This window comes from Humulus lupulus, chromosome 3 (assembly GCF_963169125.1).
Source record: "Humulus lupulus chromosome 3, drHumLupu1.1, whole genome shotgun sequence".
NCBI lineage: Eukaryota > Viridiplantae > Streptophyta > Magnoliopsida > Rosales > Cannabaceae > Humulus > Humulus lupulus.
In genome coordinates, this window is record NC_084795.1 from 207161819 (window position 1) to 207183720 (window position 21902).

The following is a 21902-nucleotide window of genomic DNA, read 5'->3' on the forward strand; positions in this document are numbered from 1 at the left end:
GCCACCTTAGTTTTTGCTTTCCCCTTCGCGCCGGCAACAGGGGAACCTTGCTCCTGGGCAGATTCAGCCTCTACCACATCGATGACTTGTTCCTTTGAGGTGCTTGTCACTGAGCAAAAGAAACAAAGAAGAAAACACTCCAAGCAGTCAGTACCCTTGCCATACCCTAACGGTATTAAAGGCGTCGGGGAGACCCTCCCCGAAAACTGCTTGGACAGGCTCCCACCGAGCTTGCCGAGGGACTGGCACCATGCCACCCGGAGGACAGCGAGGAACCAGATTCAAACTTCGAGCCTAAGCCCGCCGAGAGAAGTGTTTTCCCAGGGGAAAACACCCTAAAGGCGTTCACGCTTATGCCCTAAAATAACAAACCAAAACAGCACAAGCAGACGAGAAACAACTTTCCAAAAGCAAATCGTCAAAGCATGCAAAGAAATGACTTATTGACTCGCATCAGTCACATGCCTATCAAAGCCCTATTGACGCATGCATAAAGATGACACCGGCAGAAAACTCAACCCTAACAACTACCAACAAACTGAGGTTTAGAAGGGAAAAGCAATGTAAAAATACTTACTGGTATTCGAGTAGTTGAAGATTGAGGGAGTAACCGGGTCACTACACCGCACGAACGCGTGAAGTAAAGGCTGCAAAGACAAGCAACGATTCAAACCTAGAACTTCGGCGATCAAACCTACTACTGCTTAATCGAAAGAAAAGTTCCTGGATTCCTTACCAAAAGAAGTGGAGAATTCGAAGGAAAGGAAGCTTGGAAGCTTGAGAGTTCGAAGATTTGGGAATCTGAGAATCTGAAAGCTCGAGAATTTGAAAGCGTAAAAAGGAAGAAAGGTCTGTTCCCTCGTTTTTATAGCAGGAACGAAATCGTTTCGAATTCCACAAATGGACGGTCCCGATCTTCCCATACCGCATGCATCAAATCCAACGGTTGGGGATGAAGCGCCGGTCCCATTTAAGACTCCTCGGATGGGAATAAAGTATTTATTCCCCATCATTATACCACCTCGGGCCCAGCGCACCATTAAATACCGTCAAATCACTACTCAGCCAGTCGCCTCACGCACACGTCTTGGTCACAGAGCCATTCCCTGCATGACGCGTGGCCCTTGACACACTTGAGTACTTGAGTTCAAACAGAAGAAATTTCCTTTTTTTTTTTTGTACTGACACTCAGGCGGGAAAAAGGAACCCTTCCAGGAACGCAGGAGGTGACCCCTCGCCTAATCTAGAGACCAGAACACCCGGAGGACTGTACAAGCTCCCGGACCTCTCAAGCCCCGTGACCTTGGGGGGTAAATGTTATCCAGATTTCCGGATAGCGTTTAGATGGATAGTCTCGGGGAACCAGAATTATCAAAGTCTTTCACGAAAGGAGACCAGAGCTCGCGGATGGGCAGAAAGACTCCGCCTCTCCCATTTAGTGTCCAGCATACTCTTTCAAGCAACCGCGACGCGGAAGCTCGTCAATTCTCCCGGACTCCCGAAGGGATATCCTTCGGGGAAGGTCCTTACAGGAGAAGCTCTTCAGGTTACCTTCGCGGATACAGTTCCGTGCCTCGCACGGAAGAAGACCAAGCGGTCGAGTCATGGAGAAGGCATAGTTGAAACGATATCCACCTGACACAGGATCCCGCCTGACACGCCCGACAGGTCGAGGCCGCACACATCCCAGCACGCCTAAAAATACCATTTCGCCTACTGTTCCGCTGATAGCCTGGAAAAGACAGCTGCCTTTGTGCATTCCCCATACTTTCATGTAAATATACCCACATAGAGCCTGGTAGCCAGGCGACTACGGTAATGGTATCCCCTATTTATGGCTGGTGTAATTAAGACTCAGGGGGGCAAAGTAAAACCCTAATCCAAAACTCTAGCTATAAAGACCTCCTCATTTTGCAATAGGAGGGGGGGGGGGGGGGGAAGAACACGTTACATAGAAGAACTCTGCTAAAATCCCTCTAGCTTTGTCTTCTTCTAGAGAACTCGAGAGAAACACTGTGAGTTTGTGAGGTTCTTGTACATCAGCCATTTTGTTGTAATTCTCTACAAGTATAATAACATCAACTCGTGGACTAGGGCTCGTTAACGCCTGAACCACGTAAAAAACTTATTTGTCTATTTATATTTCTGCACTTCTACAGTTCTTATCTTTTTATTATTTTGTTTGTATTCGTTTCCGAAAAACTCGGTAAACATTTTGGTGCTTTCATTGAGAGCTGTAGGGAGTTGTTAGTCAGCTCTTTTTCTGCGTACTGAAAAGATGGTGACTACGAGAAAATCCGCGGTTGACAAAAATGCTAAGGTCAACCCCGATACTATGATGGAAGATGCGGTACAAAACGAACCCTCGGCAGCCCAGACCGAAGGAGAAAGTACCCACGACTCGGACTACCAAGGTGAAGACCCGACATCCCGCCAGGATCGGGTCAGTACTGAAGATACGACATACTTAGAAAACGAAGAAGAGTATGTCCGAGACGGTTACTACAAAGACGGCTACTACTACGAGAAGGATCCAAAACTGGTCCAAGTAGCCGAAGAACTGGTGGCCACTAAGGCCAAGCTCGTTGAGCAGGAGCGCGTCTCCGGAAAAATGCAGCGCATGATGGAGCGCCTCCAAAGTAAGTTTGGAGATCTAGGCGACTTGGACGAGGACGCCTCTGTTTTAGGTGGTGCTGATGCCACCATGCCGGATCCCGCCGCTGCTGGACCATCCAAAGCCGCCCCTAACAAGGGCAAAGAAAAAGTTGGGGAGCCTGTGCGCACTAACGCCCCTGCACCTCCTAAAGACGTGAATCACCAGGCCGATTGCCCCCCCCCCCCCCCCGCGCGCAGAAGGTCTCTGGCGCTTCTAAGCCCAGACGTCCTTCAGCCCCAAGGGGGCACTCTGTGCCTAAAGGGCCCGGTGCTAAGGCACCCAGGCCTAGGGGAAGGAACAACCGCCCCAGTGATTCCATCAACCAGGACGGTCGGGCTGCGGACACGCACTCCGAAGATAGCTGGTCCACGGTAGACCTAAGGAAAAGGTTGGAGGCCAAGTACGAAAAGGCCAAAGGAGAAAAGGCCCGGCCTCGCGGAGATGACCTACGAAATCATCTCAACGACAAGCTCCGGGGACGTGACCTCCCGGAGAGCGATACAAAGAGGCTCGAGGAACAGATCGCTGCCTTGACCAAGCTGGTCCGGAAGCAAAGTGGGGCCCTGTCAGACTCTGAGGAAGAAGACCCGGAACCATGTATTCGGAGGATCACGGAAACGCCCCTCCCAGAGAACTTCAAAATGCCTCACATAGAATTATATGAGGGGAGGACAGACTCGCGCACCCATCAAGCTAAATACAACAAGATGATGCAAGTGGCGCGCGTCAGTGAGGATGCCAAATGCATGTGCTTCTCACTCACCCTTACCAAGTCCGCGGAAGACTGGTGGAAAAGATTAGCTCCCGGATCCATCCACAGTTGGAAGGAGCTACAGTCCGCATTCAGGAGGCAGTTCATTGCTGCCCGGGACCACGACATGGAAGTTGGTTCTTTAACCAACATCAAGCAGCTACCCAATAAGAGCCTCAAAGCTTTCATTCAAAGAATGATGGAAGCTGCTGCTAAGACCAAGGTCAGCGATGACATGAAGCTGATCGCCCTTCAATCGGGGCTTACCGTCGGCTCCCTCCTATGGGGAGAAATGCAAAGGAGGCGAGCAGAAACTCTGTCCGAATTCATATCAAAAGCTCAAGGAATCATCAACCTTGAAGATGCCTACCAACAGGCCTTTGGAGTTCCCCCAGCTCCGACGCCCTCCGTGACTGCGTCGAGCTTTGCTTCGCAAGCTCCCGCGCCAGCCCTCACGCTTCCAGGAGCCCAGTTCACTCCAAGCGTGTATGGACCTTCCGCGTCTGCTCAGACGCCGAGTCAAACCCATTTCTCTGGGTACGGAGCTGTACCAACCGGATGTAGTATCGCTCCCGGCCCGTCGCAACCGCAAGCGGAAGGCCCAGAACAAAATCTGAGCCAATCGCGGAATAAACGAGGCGAAAGAAACTCCAACCGGGGGGACCATTCAAAGAAACCCCGGAAGAACTATGAGCCCAAGTTCACGGATTACACCAGTTTGATAGACTCACGAGAGAACGTCTATCGGGCGACCTGTAATATGGTCAACTACCGGAAGCCCCCGAAAGTGTCTCACGGAGGAAGGCGTCCGCGAGACTCCAATAAGTGGTGTGAGTTCCACGGAGACGTGGGGCACACCACAAACGAATGCCTTCAGCTGAAGGATGAGATCGAGTCCTTGGCAAGAGCGGGACACCTCGGTCAATGGGTGAGGATACCCATAATCTATCCCGGATAGGGAGTAGTTCACGGAGCTGCGTACTCTCCGGGACAGAGGGGGACCGCTAGCGCTCCTGGAGCCGGTCACCCCCAAGCTCCTGGATCTTAGTTCCCAACGCTTCCTGCTCCGACCTCTCCGGCACCCATTGCCATGTTGACTCCAGGACCCGGAAAGCCATATCCGCCTGGCCTTGCTCCGCCACCCGTTGACGGACACGTGGCCACCATTTCCGGAGGACCGCACCTTGCCGGAAGCACCCGCAACTCCCAGAAAAGGTACTTGAGGGAGTTAGAACACACCGGGGAGATGTGCGCCTTGGTTTAGTCACCTGCTCAGCGTCCCCGAATGATGGATCTTCCCATCACCTTCACGAAAGACGACGCCCGACATGTGCACTTCCCCCACAACGATCCCCTCGTCGTGGAAGCCCAGATCGCCAATAAGAAGGTGTCACGGATCCTAGTCGATAATGGAAGCTCTGTCAACATCCTCTTCAAAGCTACCTTCCACGCGATCGGATTAACCGAGACAGATCTGATCCCATGCCCCATCCAGTTTCAGGGGTTCAATGGGGATGCACTCATGCCCTTAGGCAAAATTCAACTTCCAGTCACCCTCAGAGGAGACGGCGACGCTTGTGCCTTCAAGCACTGCACATTCGTGGTGGTCGACTGCCCCACGGCGTATAATGCCATCCTAGGCCAACCGGTCCTAATCGATGTTGGGGCCATAACCTCGATATGCCACTTATGCCTGAAGTTTCCATGCGACGACGGGCGCATCGGCACCCTCCGGGGAGACCAACGAAGTGCACGAAGCTGTTATAACGTCTCCGTCCGATCTGTCTACACGGTCCAGGAGGCGATTGTTGCCACACCTTTGGCAGAGGATTTACCAGAGACTGGGGGTGCCCAAGGGGCATACGTTGACGAACTCGACCCTAGAGTGGGGGTCGAGAGGGCGATAGAGCCGATGGAGGAAGTCGAAGAGGTGATCCTCAACTCGGAAGATCCCACCAAAGTCATTCAGGTGGGGAAAAACCTTCCATCGGCCATTCGAGAAAAGATCGTGGCCACTGTGAAGAATAATCAGGATATCCTGGCATGGTTCCACGCTGATATGACGGGGATTAATCCTAATGTTGCGTGCCACGCACTCAACATAGACCCATCTGCAACTCCAGTTCGCCAAAAGAGGAGGCCATTAGACCCAGTAAGGGCCAAAGCAATCAAAGCCGAAGTGGACAAGCTGATGTCCATAGGCTTTCTCCAGAAGTCACTCTATCCCGTGTGGTTGGCCAACCCGGTTCTGGTCCTGAAACCCGATGGATCCTGGAGAATGTGTATTGACTTCACGGACCTGAACAAAGCCTGCCCAAAAGACTGTTTCCCTCTTCCGCGAATCGATCAGATGGTAGACGCTACTTCCGGGTATGAACTCCGGATACAACCAGATCAAGATGCATGTCGCGGACCAGGAACACACCAGCTTCCTCACGGACAAGGGTGTCTACTGTTACGTGGTCATGCCATTCAGTTTGAAGAATGCTGGGGCGACATACCAGCGTCTAGTAAACAAAATGTTCAAGGATCAGCTGGGGAGGAACATGGAGGTGTATGTAGACGACATGTTGGTGAAATCCAAGTCCTCCGGGGACCACAGTGACGACCTTGAGGAAGCTTTCGCCGTGATCCAAAAGTACGGAATGAAACTGAATCCGAAGAAATGTACTTTCGGGGTCTCGTCTGGGAAGTTCCTCGGTTTCATTGTCAGCTCCCGTGGAGTGGAGGCCAACCCTGAGAAAATTAAAGCGTTCATAGATATGCCTTCTCCTCGAAAGCATAGGGATGTCCAAAGCGTTACCGGAAGAATAGCTGCTCTCAGTCGCTTCGTATCTAAGGCCACTGACAAATGTGTCCCCTTCTTCAATGTGTTGCGAGGAAACAAGAAGTTCGAGTGGACCCCCGAATGCGAAGGAGCCTCCCAACACCTCAAGGAACATATAACTCGAGCTCCCATTCTGTCCAAACCTGTCGAAGGAGAGGCGTTGTTCTTATACTTAGCGGTGACAAAGCATGTCGTAAGTGCCGCTCTCGTCCGGGAAGACGGCTGTCTCCAACTCCCTGTGTATTACGTGAGCAAGAGGTTACTGGACGCCGAGTCCAGATATACAATGATCGAAAAACTCTCCCTCTGCTTGCTAATCGCTTCGCGGAAGCTAAGGCCCTATTTCCAAGCGCACACCATCAGAGTACTCACCAACCACCCTCTTCGGCAAGTCCTGCAGAAGCCCGAGTCTTCTGGCAGATTACTTAAATGGGCCATGGAACTGAGCCAGTTTGACATCCACTACCAGCCACGTGTTTCCATAAAAGGTCAAGCTCTCGCGGACTTTATTGTGGAATGCTCAGGAATAAATGACCTCCCGGAAGATCCTGTCCCGGAACTTCCCACATGGAAGGTCTATGTAGACGGAGCCTCAAATGAAAAAGGAGCTGGGGCAGGTGTTATCCTAATTTCTCCCCAAGGACATCAGCTCCAGAGCGCCATCCGTTTCGCGTTCCCAGCATCCAACAACGAGGCAGAGCACGAAGCCATGCTAGCTGGATTACAACTGGCCAGAGAAGTCAGAGCCCAAAAAATTAAAGTATACAGCGACTCCCTACTTGTGGTAAACCAAATATCCGGAGAATACCAGACGAAAGGCGAAAAAATGGCTGCTTACGTGTCTCTCTCCTGCGGCCTCCTGCAGCATTTCAAAGGCTACCAAATCCGCCAGGTCCCCTGGGACCAGAATTCACTCGCGGACACACTGGCCAAGCTTGCAACAGACCCGGAGATTGAACAATATGGCCTAGTGCCCATCGGGCACTTAGAAGCACCTAGTACTGAGACACAGAGGGTAAATGCCATCATCGACCATTCCCATTCCTGGATAGGACCCATCCTCAGATTTCTCACCACCGGAGAGCTCCCCACTGATAAAGCTGACGCAAGAAAGCTCCAATATCAAGCTCCCCGATACGTGGTTATGGATGGAAAGCTTTACCGCAGGGGATTGTCCATACCCTTCCTTAGGTGTGTTGCCGGAACCGAAATTAGCACCATCATCCATGAGATTCACGGAGGCTTCTGTGGCGACCATACCTCCGGGCTGAGCCTCTCCAAAACGATCCTTCGTCAAGGATACTTCTGGCCCACCATGAAGAAGGATTGTGTGGATTATGTCAGAAAATGTGAGCAGTGCCAGAGGTACGCCAAGGTTCCGCGAGCGCCGCCTACAGATATTACCTTAATGACCAGCCCCTGGCCGTTCGCCGTTTGGGGCATTGACCTAGTAGGTTCCCTTCCAACTGGAAAGGGTGGAGTGAAGTATGCCATAGTCGTGGTAGACTACTTCACCAAATGGGCTGAAGCAGAACCTATGAACACGGTCATGTCTAAGAAAGCACTGGACTTTGTCATCAAGAATATAGTGTGCCGTTTCGGGCTTCCACGTAAAATTGTGTCCGACAACGGGAAGCAATTTGATAGTGAACATTTCACGAACTTCTGTGCTTCGCATGGAATCATCAAAAGCTTTTCCGCAGTCGCCAGACCTCAAGCTAAGGGGCAAGTGGAGGCAGTGAACAAAATTTTAAAGACCACGTTGAAGAAAAAACTCCAAGCATGCAAGGCTCACTGGCCGGAAGAGCTCCCGCGAGTACTTTGGGCCTATCGCACAACAGAGAGAACTTCGATAGGGCACACACCTTACTCCATGACCTTCGGTTGTGAGGCCGTCATCCCAGTAGAAACTATGATCACCTCTCACAGGCAGGACACCTACGACCCTACCCGGAACCACGCCCTTCTCCAGGAGTCCCTGGACATGATCGAAGAGCTCCGGGAGCAGTCACAGGTCCAACTCAAAATGTACCAAGGCAAGATAGCCCGACACTTCAACTCAAGAGTCAAGAGCCGTACATTCGAAGTTGGGGACCTTGTCCTACGGAGAGTATTTCCTGCAACGCAGGATCCGGGAGTGGGAGTCCTCGGACCCAACTGGGAAGGCCCCTATGAAGTCCAAGAAAAAGTGGGCCATGGGACGTATCACTTAAAGAGACTCGACGGATCTAAAGTCCCGCGCGCCTGGAACGCAGAGCACCTCCGCCGTTACCATCAGTAAGCCCCGGACTATCTAGTCGAAAGTCCTTGGTGGACGTAGCAAAAATGTAAAATATGGAGATAGTCCTCCCAGCTGTAAAACACATGCCTAACAGGCTAATTTAATAAAACACGGAGAGTTTCACTCCGCTTTTACTGCATTTTTTATCCCTTTGTTCCAAGCTGCGTTTTAACAAGTGACCACGCAGTCTGGAGACGTCCGGACCCCACGCTCACTTGGGGGGGTATACATGGCTAAGGCATAGCCATACGTCCCTTGAACAAAACATAAAGAGAACACCACTTATGTGCTAGCATTGTGTTTGAAATTTTTAAAATTGATTAAGCTTAGGTTGATTTGTTGCCATGAACATATTTGCATTACGTGTCATGTGTGCATTATGTGGTTATGTGAAAATTGCCATGAAAATATCTGCCATTATGCATCATGAAAGTTATCTCCTGTGTAGCCCAGCGATGAACAGGACTGGAGGTTGGGGCACATTCAGAGAGCCATGCCGAAACACCCCCAACTCCCTGGCAAGTCCTTCGCAGAATACTACGCGTCCGCTGCAAGCTTTGCTACGCAAGCTTCAGCTCCGGGACTCATAAAGTAATGCATGGCAAGATCCGCGACCGCTGAGAGCTTTGCTTCGCAAGCTCCAGCTCCGGGCCCCGCAAGGCAAAAGAGGGCAAGATCCGCGACCGCTGTAAGCTTTGCTTCGCAGGCTTCAGCTCCGGGTCTCACAAAAAAAATGCATGGCCAGCTCCTCGACCACTGCAAACTTTGCTTCGCAAGCTTCAACTCTGGGAGCATATATAATCGATCCCCCAATTACAGCAGGCCTTGCTTCACAAAGCCCCTACTCCAGGATCGCACATGGTAGGCGTGACGATTTCTTCGACCGCAACGAACTTTGCCTCGCAAGGCTTCATGCCAAGTCCCTGAAGTCGGCCACCGTGAGGTCCGCAACGACAGTTAGTTTTGCTTCGCAAAGATCTAGCCCTAAGTCTAGCAACGCCCACCAAAAGATCTCCCGTTCTGGCACCATCCCGCGGAATCGTATTAAGTGTTGGCCTCCCAAGCTTTGTAAAGATCACAATGGGAAGATGCAACGGGTCACCTTAGCCATCCCAGCGAACGGTATAACTACAAGTCCCGGGATTGGCTATTTACCTTAGGAAAGCTGAGTACGATGAAAGAGGGAGTCTGGCCGTTGGAACCAAGAACCCTCCGTAACCTAGAAACTACGTGGGAAAAGACATAAGCCGTTGGAGCTTCAAGTTAGAAATGCATAGGTTCTGGCCGTTGGAACCTAAACCTCATTCGCCCCTACAGCAATTTCTATCGTATAAAAGTCTCTAGCCTAAGCACAAAATTAAACAAGGAACTCAGCAGGAAAGGAAAGAAGAAGTCTACAATTATGACAATGAAGGCCCTGCAGACCGGACATCTGTAATGTTCCCGCAATCAAAGAAAAATAAAAAAATAATAAAAAAAATAATAATTTTTTTTTATTATTACACAAAGAATAAGACCCCTTCAAGCACTGGGGGTGGCAGCGGCTTCCACGACCGGGGTCTCGGAGACAGCGGTTTCAACTGGGGCTGGCGGAGTCAGCTCATTGGAAGATGGAACGTCATCAATGGCAAGTTCAGAGGTCCCCGCCTCTTCGGGATCTTCTGCCTCAGGGACTCCAGCAGGCTCGTCGATGTTATAAGTCTGAACGTACACCTCTGGGCTTTGATCCCACGCCTGTATCTTTTCCCTCATGGCGGCGGCGTCCTCTCCCAGGTAGCCTACTACCTCCGGGTTTATTTTCCAAAGTTGGTGCATGAGGACCACGTGGGATAGATTAATTGTTCTATTCAGCACCACCTCGGCATCTTCCTTCTCCTTCAAGCGCTCCGCCTCAGAGGTCGCCAGCTTTGCTTCCGCGACAGCCAATTGAGCCCTCAGTTTTTCCAGCTCGGCCTTGGATGCATCCCGCTCTCCCTTAAGGGAATCAATCTCCTTGCGCTGCACCTTATTTTAATCCAGCAAGGATTGCTTCTCGGTCACATGCCCCCTGACAGTGAATTGCAAGGCTCCAATCTGTTTATCCTTCTCAGCGAGCCCCCTGACAGTGAATTGCAAGGCTCCTCTTGTGATCTTGCTCCTCCTCGTGCAACTTATTCTGAAGAATGGCATATTCCTCGTTCTGCTTAAGGAGGAGATCGTTTTTCGATTGCAAGCGGGCATCCAGGGTGTCCTTCTCCCCCCTGGCCTGGGATAGCTCTTCCTGGAGCTTGGAGTTCTGGGCCTTCAAGTCATCCGACCGCTGCTTGAACTCATTCTCCGCGCTGGCCCGGTACTCTCGATATTTGGCAAGATATATCTTGTCCGCCTCTTCTTCAGCCGTGCGCTGGGCCTGGTTAATCTTCTCCACAACCTCCCCCTTTATGCTCTCGACCTGTTGGGTCAGTTTCTGCTTCTCCTCCTCCATGGCCTGGCGAACCACCTGGCTCTCCTCCAGCTGAACCAGAACTGCACCCACCTCCCGGAACGAGCGTTCCGCGATGAGAGAGGCCTGCGAGGAAAGACAACAGAATGAGTTAAGCAGAACCAAATGTACTAAGACAATTGATCCCGGAACACAACAACTGACAGCTTACCCCCGAAAGTTGCTGCTTTACGGCATGTGTCAGCAATAGCGGGTCCTTACTGCTACTGATGGCCCATTTCTCAGAATTGAGTTCGCACAAGCTCAGGGCCATGTCCTCCATCATCTCCGCTCCGAACGGCGCCAATGAACATCCGAGCCTAGGCACCAGCCTCTTCTCCAAGGCTGGGCCATCCAAAACCGCTCCAGCCGGGTGAAGGGATCTCACCCCCTCGGCCAGCTCAACTCTCTTCACGGCAGACAAGTTGTATGCCCTTCCCTGAGTAACAGCCTTCTCGGCCTCCAACCGCCTCTTCAAAAAATTATCAGCCCGTCTTACACCCTCCACGAGGGCAGCGGGGAAACGGGTTGGTTTCTGAGGGAAGTGGAACTTCAGGCCAGGCCGAGGAAGGCTTGTTTGTTGAGAAAGTGGAAGAGAAGAAGAAGAAGGAGACCCCGAAAGGGTGGACTCCCTTTGGACTGGAGGAGGAAGTGGACGGGGTATTGGGGACGGTAGCGAAGACACTACCGCCCCGCTTTGTGGTTGTTGCTGATGTTGCTGTTGCTTTTGCTGCTGCTGTGGCGGTGTTGATTGTCTTTGTGGTTGTTGTTGTTGTTGCTGTTGCTTTTGCTGTTGGAGTTGTATTTGCTGCTGGGTGGGGGCAGTCTGGTGGGGACTACGCGCAGCCATGAGGTCTCCATCATCTCCGGGAGAAGAGTGTCTAAGGCGTTTCTTCTTGTCGCCCTCAGCCTCTCCTCCGGAGCGCTTGCTCACCCCGGCCCTCTTCGCGGGGAACACAAGACCTTCCCCATCGCTGCTACTACTCGAGACCACCATGTTCTCGGAAGGCCCCTTGACAGGAGGCTTCTCCACCACGGGCACGATTGACCTCTCCACCACCGGAGACCCTTGTGCCTCGCCACTTGTCTTCTTGGGTGTGGCAGCTTTACCTCCCCTACCAGCTCTGACCTTTCGTCTTTTCCCCTTGGACGGGTCTTGGCTGGTGGCGGCCTTCTTGATAAGTGAGGTAGCTCTCCCCAACATCTTTGCTTCAGGACGTTCTGCAAGAAATGTACGAAGCAAGGTTAACCAACCAGCAAGCAATGTGAAAAAAGATAAGCAGAAAACAAAACAAGCAACAACACAAAAGCACAAACAAGTCTCCCAGCAGGGAACAAGAAACAAAAAAAGGGAAAAGTTTGAAAGGGACGACCATGCACGAGAAACGTGGATGGCCTTCCCCGAGCAAAACAAAACACCGCTTCCTGCTCCAGGAAGCTCCCGTACTCCTTGAAGTCCGGGAATGACATGCTGAGGGAAGAAGGGTCAACCATGGTGACACCTTCTGGCAGACTACCGTCACTCAAACACCCGAGGAGCTCATCTACCCTATCGCAATATCTGTCAAAGGGTATCCTACGCGGGTCTAGCCTAAGGAAGCGGGGATCAAACCCCACCTGAGAAGTCCGGGAAACCTCAGACAGGCTAGGGGTGTGGATCAATCGAAAACTAGTCTTACCTCCCCCGGAGGTACCAGCTCCCGGAGTCCCTTCATTGGGGTAAGCTGCGGCGTGGCGAGCCTCGATCTCTTCTTCCTCCGACTGGGGGTCGGGGAACCTCTCCGCCCAACTAGGAGATAAATTATTCTCGTCCCGGGCCGCTTGGCAGATCACCTTGGACAGCTCCAGGGCAATCTGCTCCCGGACGTCAGCTCACACCTGACTTTGCCCCCTGCCAGTCACTGGCTCAATATTTTGGAAAGAGGCGAGTAGCCCATACTCCCTCAAAGATTCGGTGGTCACAAGTCCTTCCACCTTCAGCTCTTCCTCCGAGAGCCCCTCGTAGAAGTTTGACCTCCTTATCATCTCCGCACAGTGAGGTGTCCGCGGGACGGCTTCTGCAAAATCCAAACACGAGTGTTAGAGATCCTCCCGGAAGGCAGACCAAACTTAAAGAAACAAAGTTAAAGAAGAGAGGAAGGAACACTTACCAGGAACTTTGAAGTCCAAAGATAGAGCTGGCACCCTCTTCAATGGGAAGCCAGTCGTCAGGAACCAGTACTCCCGGAGATCTGGAACCCTCGCGGTATGACATGTGGGGCACATCACGTCCGGATATCTCTCCAGCCTATAAAACCCCACCTTGTCTGCATGACCTCTCATGGGCTGAGACTTCAGCCCATAGAAGTATAGCACCTCCTCCGGGGTAGGGGCTTCCAGATTCCTCAAACGGACCCGAGCGCGTAAAAGCCAAGTTGTTGGCCTCAATATCCAATGTGAGGAAGTATTCCTTATGATACTTCCCGGCGTTTAACTTATGGGAGATGCCGTTGAGATATGTAACCCCCCTATGCCTGTGATAGAAATGGAAGAAACCTGAGTTGTTGTGGGAAGGGTTGGTCCGAAGATCAAACAGGTAATGCACCTCATGAGGGGTGGGCTCGTCCCAACCATTCAGAAAATAAAGGATGCACAGCGCAGAGAGTGCCTGTATCCCGTTCAGCGTGATCTGAAATGGGGAGATGTTGAAGTAGTCTGCTACAGACCGGAAATAGATGTGCAGCGGGAGTGTTGCTCCAGCTTGTACATGGTGCCTGGACCAGGCGCAGTACCTTCCACCGGGCCTATTGGCTCTTTGATGCGAGCCCGGACATGTCACGTTTGCCCCGCTCAAGCCTAAAGCTTCAAGATGTTTCTGGAATAGCGCGGGAGTAAGTTTGGAAGCTTCGGCAACGAACCAGGAGGGTTCTTCTTCTCCCTCATCACGTGGCTTCTGGACAGCCAAATCCTGAATCGCGGTAGCAAATTTCAGAGACGACTTTCTTGAAGCTGTGGTAGTGCGGGTTTGATTGCGCTGTACCACCTTCTGTACTGCTCTGCGGGCGACCTGTGGATCGTGTTCCTGAGGGAGCCTGTTAGATTGCTTCACCCTCATCGTCGACTCAGAAGCTTGTCGAAGGAACTGTTCCTCGTGGATAAGATATAAGACTGAGCGAGGGAGGATCTGTTTGAAGCGGCGAAGACGATCCTTTGGAGTGTAACCGGTAGACGAGCGTGGTGAGGAATCGCTATTCAAGGGAGTCTCAATTGTCTGCGGGGCAGATGATTCGGAGTCCGTATGATTGTCACCTCCCCTATAGTCAGAGCGATTCATCTACAAAAATGAATAAAAAATGGGGAGGTGAGTAACCATACAGAAAAAATTCATCAAAAATAAGAGTTATTTTTATACTTGGAAAATTTTGTCTAAGTTATAAAAATATAACGCATATGGAAAAAATAATTTTAATGCTCAAAAGTGCCTAAAAAGTACTTAAAGTATTGAACTTATTAAACTTTGTAGAAGGAGGCATTTTTGGGATTTTCCTATAAGGCTAAGTTCCTTATGAAGTAACCCAAAAGGTTGGTTATGCACTTGGAAAGAAAGAGGCCAAGGTCTTAGAAATTAGGTGTGGTCCAATCGGACCACATCCTAGGCTCAAAAGAATGGTCTTATACCTCCGATCGGATGCTTAGACCCATTAAGTGGGCATGACCATAAGGGCGTATAAGCCAAGGAAATTTGAGAAGCCCGATCGGACCATGTGATTATTCTAAGGGATAATTTAACATTGACCCTACCTCCGTGCGAGCCTAACCAACGCCTGTGACACACCCGATCGGATGGGGCATGCCCAAGGAGGCGTTCAGAGCTCATGGGTCAAGGAACCATGTATCCACGCAAACTCTGGGCAAAATAAAACTGGTCCGATCGGACACAGTCTGGCCAGGAGATGTCCTGCCTCGCCACCGCACGAGCCTCACGCAAGCCCCAGAATGTCCGATCGGGCGTAGCATGTCCGATCGGGCGTAGCATGTCCGATCGGGCTTAGCGTCCCCGAGGAGAAGATGTGCACCCAGGTCCCGAGAGTTCGCCTGGTGCGCCTCGTGCCTCCAAAGCTTCTAGCCAACAGCAACAAGTTAGGTTCGATCGGGCATTGGTGTCTAGGGAGGTTCGGAATTAGCTATTAAAAATCTGGGCACTAAAAAGCAAGGGGAGGAGCGTGTGGTCCGATCGGACCACACACTTATCTGAAGCATTTCAGAGCCCGATCGGAGGTGGTTGTCTCGCCTCATTCAGAAGGGACGTACGCCTCAAGCTCAAGCAATAGTCATCGTCCCCGATCGAGCATAAGCTCACGATGAAGACAAAGTGTGGTCCGATCGGACCACACGCGTATGCCCAGAATTTTTGGGCAAAACCATGTAAAAAATATCCCTAAACGACATACTTTGCCTACCCCGAATCCTCAAGCAAATGGGCAAGGCCCTAAAAAATCCCTAGCCTCAAACACATTCCATCATTTACACAAACAAAAAACAAGATCAAAACATGAAAATGAAAGGTTTTCTTCATGTTCTTAAAAACCCATTACACTATCAAAACCCTCAAAACCCATATTCATGTTTATGTCAAAATATCAAAAATGTCTTGAAATTCCTATGAAATTAGGGGAAAATTCGGGTTACCCATGCCACAAACCTCATCAAGACAACAAGCAAACTCATTGAACAAAGCATATTCAAGAACTTCAAGAACATTCAAGGCACAAGCATATTCGGCCATGGCATTTTTTTTTAGAATTTCTGAAAAAAAAATGTAGCAATCTAAGAGGCATGAAGAAAGGAGGCTTACCCAAGGTTGGAGAACTTTGAGTTTGCTTGGAGGATGCTTGAAGATGAAGAGCTCCCTTTGAAGCTTGTGAAATCGGCAAGATGGGGAATCCTTGAGAGGGTTTCGGCCAAGAGAGAATATGGAGGGTTTTTAGAGTGATTTTTGTATATGTGAAGAAGAGAGTGTAGAGTGGGGATATTTAAAGGGAAAAAAGTGGGTTTTTCATTTACTTTTGGACCTTTGGTATTCTGGGATTATTTTTCCTCCACGATCATGGGTGGATTTTTGCAGTGATCGTGGGTCTGCTGCATGAAGACGAACAGTTATTATTTTTTATAATGACGTCAGCCGGAGAAAAAGTTTATTACGTGAATAGAACATATAATAAACTTGGGGGGCAAATGTTATCCCAAAAATTTGAAAAGAATGACGTGGCAATAAAATTGACACATGGCATGACTCAGTGAGGTGATCTGGCTTAATAATGGCCCAATATGTCACTTAAGGAATTGGACAGATAGTCAATACAATACACCCGATCGAAGAGAGTATTTGGACTGGGGGTTGCTTGGCTCAGACCTCAGTTTAAATATCCTTAGATTTCAATTGGTGCCAAGTCCAAGAAATTGAAGGGGAGGCATGAATTTTGGTTCAAGATATAAAAGCAGTAGGTCCGATCGGACCTAAGCTTAGGGGACCTCTTGTTAAGCTTGGCTCGAAGGAGTTCAAAGAGAATGACCAAGACTCAAGTTTTACTCAAAGGAAAAGGCCACATAGTGACCGATCGGGTATGATGTGGAAGAAGTGCACTTGGGCTTGAATGAGGTGAGGAAAAGTTTACCTTGGACCATTTCGGACCAAGGAGATGACTATGCTCGATCGAGCTTTGGTTGAAAAAGACAGCTATGTCCGATCGGACATGCTCATAGAGGAGGTACCTTGGACCATTTTGGTCCAAGGAGATGTAAGTGATGGCTCGGACCACCTTGGTCCGAGGAGAGAAGTCCAATGCCCGATCGAGCATGGTTTGAACGAAGGAGGCTCGGACCACCTTGGTCCGAGGAGAGAAGTCCAATGCCCGATCGAGCATGGGTTGAACGAAGGAGACAACTGCACCCGATCGGACATGTTCGTGGGAGAGACCCTGGGTTGTTTGGATCCAAAGTGGTGATATGTGAAGGAAGAGTCCAATGCCCGATCGAACATTGGGTGCACGAGGGAAAGCTCGTACCATGTTGGTCCGAGGAAAAGGAATGTGTGCCCGATCGGACATGGTACTTATGAGGTACCTTGGACCATTTTGATCCAAGTAGAGGTGGTGACTCAGACCACCTAGGTCCGAAGAGAAAGGACCAAGGTCCGATCGGACCTTGGTTAAATGAAGGAAGCTTGGACCATTTAGGCCCAAGTAGAGGGGCATTGTGCCCGATCGCACAAGACGCCTCCCCCGATCGCACAAGATGCCTGAAGGAGTGCTTTGGACCATTTTGGTCCAAAGAGATGCTAGGAAGAAGATGGCTCGGACCACCTTGGTCCGAGGAGCAAAGTGCAAGGTCCGATCGGACCTTGATTGGAGGAGTCAAATAGGGTGGTTTGAACCACCTTAAGCCAAAGAAGACAACCATTGTGTCCGATCGAACACAATGGAGGAGTATACCTCGAATGTACCTGACCTTTGGTCCAAGGAGAGCCATGCACATACCACCTTTGACCTACGTAAAGCTTGGAGAATAGTCAACATGCATGAGAAGCTACGTCAAACTGCCCGAAACTACTTCAGTGAGAATTGGTCCAAGCATCCGGGAATCACTCAATCCTCACTTGAAATTAGGGATCAGTTATATTTTGAATGTTTATTTTGTAATATAAATATTAGGTAAATAATGGAATATCCCTATCTAAAGGGGATATCAGTTGAGAATCCCAGGTCTATAAATAGAGACTTGGGAGGATCGTAAAGGGACTTTTGGCAAAATCAAGAGTGAACTTGTGTTCTAGAGAGAGAAAGTGTTTTCCCTGAGAGAACCCCTTTTTGTATTCTGAAATATTTCATACTGGAGAAACTCAGTTGACACGGTTCATCTGATCTTGAGTGTGATTACATAATAAAATCTCTAAGTGGATTAGGCTATTACCGATCATCGGGGCTGAACCACTATAAAAACCTCGTGTTATTTACTTTCGTTCATAAAAAACTGTCTGTTGTCGTTTATAATTCTCTTGAAGGTTGTCGTAGTTGACGTTCTTACGTCGTTGGCTAAATTCACAATCAACACTTAGTATAAACTTATTGTGTTTCTAATGATAGGATATAGGGTAATGTTCTTAGAAATTTTATTCCTTTAGTTCTTGTTTGTGAGGGCTTCTGTATTTTATGATTCTTTATTTGTGCAAAAGTGATTGTATTCCCATGTTCGTACATTATATATTCTGCAAGTTTTAGCACTTGAACATTTAAGAAAGAAAATAGAGATATCCATATAATATATATTCTTCTTGGTAATATATTGTGACATTGTTCCATATATTTGAAATCTAATTTTGCTATGTCATTTTCATTTGTAGAACATGCGTGTCTATTAATCTACATGTTTTAAGTTTATGTTTTTTTTTATTCCTTTTTCAAATGAGTGAGTCACCATCTAGATATGCTGCAAGTTTTGGTTATTTTGTTTCTTATATTGGTATTACATTTAGAGTCTTTATGTATTATGTTTTGCTTGTGATGTTGATAAATGATTTTATTTTATGTTGGTGATTATGGGAGTTGATGTGCTCATATATTTGTTTTTTAATATATGCTGGTATATCAAGTGTCATAAATGCCCATAATAATAAGTCATATTTTCTGAAATCCTTATGATGATTAAATTGGGGATAATTATTGTGTTGAGATTAATTATATTTTCCCATTGTTGCCAACCTGAAAGCCATCATCGACATTCACAAGTTCGAGAAAAAGAATGCTCTCTAGTAATAATCTCAAAGTGAAGAATAGACTTGTAATAGGCTTATTGATATTTTTTATGAAATGTAATTAATTAACACTCATGTTTAATAAGCAATGAATATTTTATAATATATATTTGTTTATTTTATTATTAAGGTTAAATAATTTATTTGAGTTCGGTTCGGGAGTCACAAGATGATTCTTAGTTTATTTACATTAATTTACTAAGGAATGAACTTTATGAAATTTTTTTATTTTCGTAGGGGTAAACTTAAAATGATAACTTTATGACTTATTTTAGTATTGAATATTATAAAGAATTTTAGCATTAAACATTTTATTATTGTATGGTTTTTTTCTAGTTTATTTCTAATATAGAACATCTATAAATAACTGTTATTATCTTTTACCTACACATAACCATTAAATTTGACCAAAATGTAAATTGTGTAACAGACCAATAAAATCATGCTATGTGGGCTAATAAAATGACCCCACGTGGTCCAATAATATTGTTCCACGTAGACCAATAAAATGATGTCACGTGGACTAATAAAATGATGCCACGTGGTCTATATCAAATGATGACATATGTACTAATTATCAAACGACACGTGGACAAATTATTGTTTGACACATGGAGCAACCACAAGATGCCAAGTGGTGGTATTTATGTATGCCACGTGTATGCTACTATGGAAACCATGTCAGCAGACACGTAGGATGACAAGTCATCAAACATGTCATCTGATGACTCATCAAATTAGTGGTGTCCACTGATTCTTTTACCTACTAGTATTAATAAGTGTAGGTAAAGACTCTTTCCCCACTAACATTTACCTACTAGTCTCTACCAATTCAATATTGGTAGGTAAACCATATTACCCACCATTAGGCTAGTTTTACCTACACTTACAATTGGTAGGTAAAGACCCCATTTTCTTGTAGTGACATTCTTTAGGGCTCCCAATGCGAGTCCTACAAAGTCCAGGAGGTGTTTGTTTAAAAAAAAAACTCAAACTTTTAGGACACACGTAGTTTTTAGGACTCACTCTGTGAGTCCTAAAAAGTCCAGGAGTTGTTTTTAGGACTCGCATCTAGGTGAGTGTCTTAAAAAAGTATCCTAAAATAGTGTTTTTGTAGTAGTGTGTTGTGTCGTGTTCAGCACGCTAGCAACCATTTGCTTTCTCATACAACATACAAACATATGTAATCCATTTCATAACAAAACAAAGGAAACACATGTTGCATCATACTCAACATAACATTTCAAGAAAAAAATTTCATTTTTCATATTACACGGTCCATCATCATACATAGCACATCATTTTTCTCATAACAAACCAATCTTACAATTTCATAGCATAAACATAGAAATTCTATCTAACTTCCTTCCCTCAGGTCCGAGGAAAGCAAAAATGAGAAAAACTTCACAACGAGCCTATAATAATAATCAAACGTTGTCTCTTAGAATCACGTCTCAATACTCATGCCCAACACATAAACCACATGTGTGCATGGGCCATGCACACATGGTGCAAGTTGCCCAATAATTCCAAACATACACATTTTCACATAAAATCATAAAATCATAAATGAATAATGTTAATTCTACCTATTAACCATTCACGGTTACAAAGCAAAAACTATATGTTTAAACAATAGGCATATATTTGAACGTAAAAATGTATTTGCATGCAACATGCATACGTGGAAGCGTTGCTAAAAAGTAACGTTTTTTAACGATAATTCCTACATGCTAATTTCTTGCTTTTTCAATTAAAAATTCAACAACATTATTACTTTACCATTATTTGTTTGTGTTAAGTCACAAAGTTTGTTTAAACCATTTAATACATTATTTTTATTTTATAAAAATAATTCATTGAGCTTTTTCTTAATTTCTCATAAATAATAGTTCCATTTATTATTTTAATTAACATAGAAAATAACAAAACTTGTAGTCATTTAATAATACTTAATAAATTTTTGTTTCCTTTAGAAAATAATTTTTTTCTAAATTAATACAAATTACATTATTAAATGTGATAATTTATAATTTAAAGTGTGGAAAATATATATTTTAACATATATTATTTAAGACTTGAATTATGTAGGGGTAAGACCCATTAATTTTAAACAAAATAATTATTTTAGTTTAATAACTCAAAGTTTCAGCAACTTTTTATTTTGTTTAAAAATCATAAATGAATTTAAACCAAAGTATTTTTACTCATTTAAATAAATAAAAAAAACTGCACCTAAATAATAATGTGAAAATTCATGTTTGCATTTTTAAAAACATAAGTTTTACATATGCATAACTTACGGCATGATTTATTTGATACACTAATATTATTTATCTCATTTAAAAGACATTTCTTAATTTTTAATTAAAAATTCCAGCAACTAATATTCATTCAAAATCACAAACTTAGATTAAAAAGCATATTTTCTTCATAAAAATCAGCATGTGTTAATTTGATAAAATTACAATTTAAATGTGAAATAAAATACCCCTTTATTTACATGTATATTTTAAAACATTGTTTCACCAATTTACATACAAATTATATACAAAAATCAGCAAGCATAACACATGAAATTCAATCTTTAATTCATGCTTTTCAAAAAGAAAAAGCTAAAACGGTAACCTTCATGTACCACTAAATTATCATTTATACAAAAACTCAAGACAAATTCTTTATTTAACCAATTATCCTAGCATGTTTCTAATGAGTATAGGTGACACCAAAAAGAAAAAACAATAGAACATGCATCAACACCCTATAGGCCAAAACCCTCATCATCATCCCATGTTTTCTTTTTGCATTTTACAAGAACATGAAAGAAAACATCACAAACCCTAAGCATGTTCCTATTTACCAAATAACATGACCAAGTTCATAGAACATCAATACATACATATTCAAAACCCAACATGAAATCCCTACATTGTTGGGAAACTTATACAAGATTTTGTTTATTTTCTTGAAAATCATATATTAAACAAATTAATATAAGACAACCTAGAACATGTTTATATAATTGAATTCAAACATAAATAATGATAAGAACGCTTACATTATATGCATCCGAATGAATGAGTCATTCCTTCAATTTCTCTAACCATTGAATCCTTTATGTCGCAGGGAAACTGAAC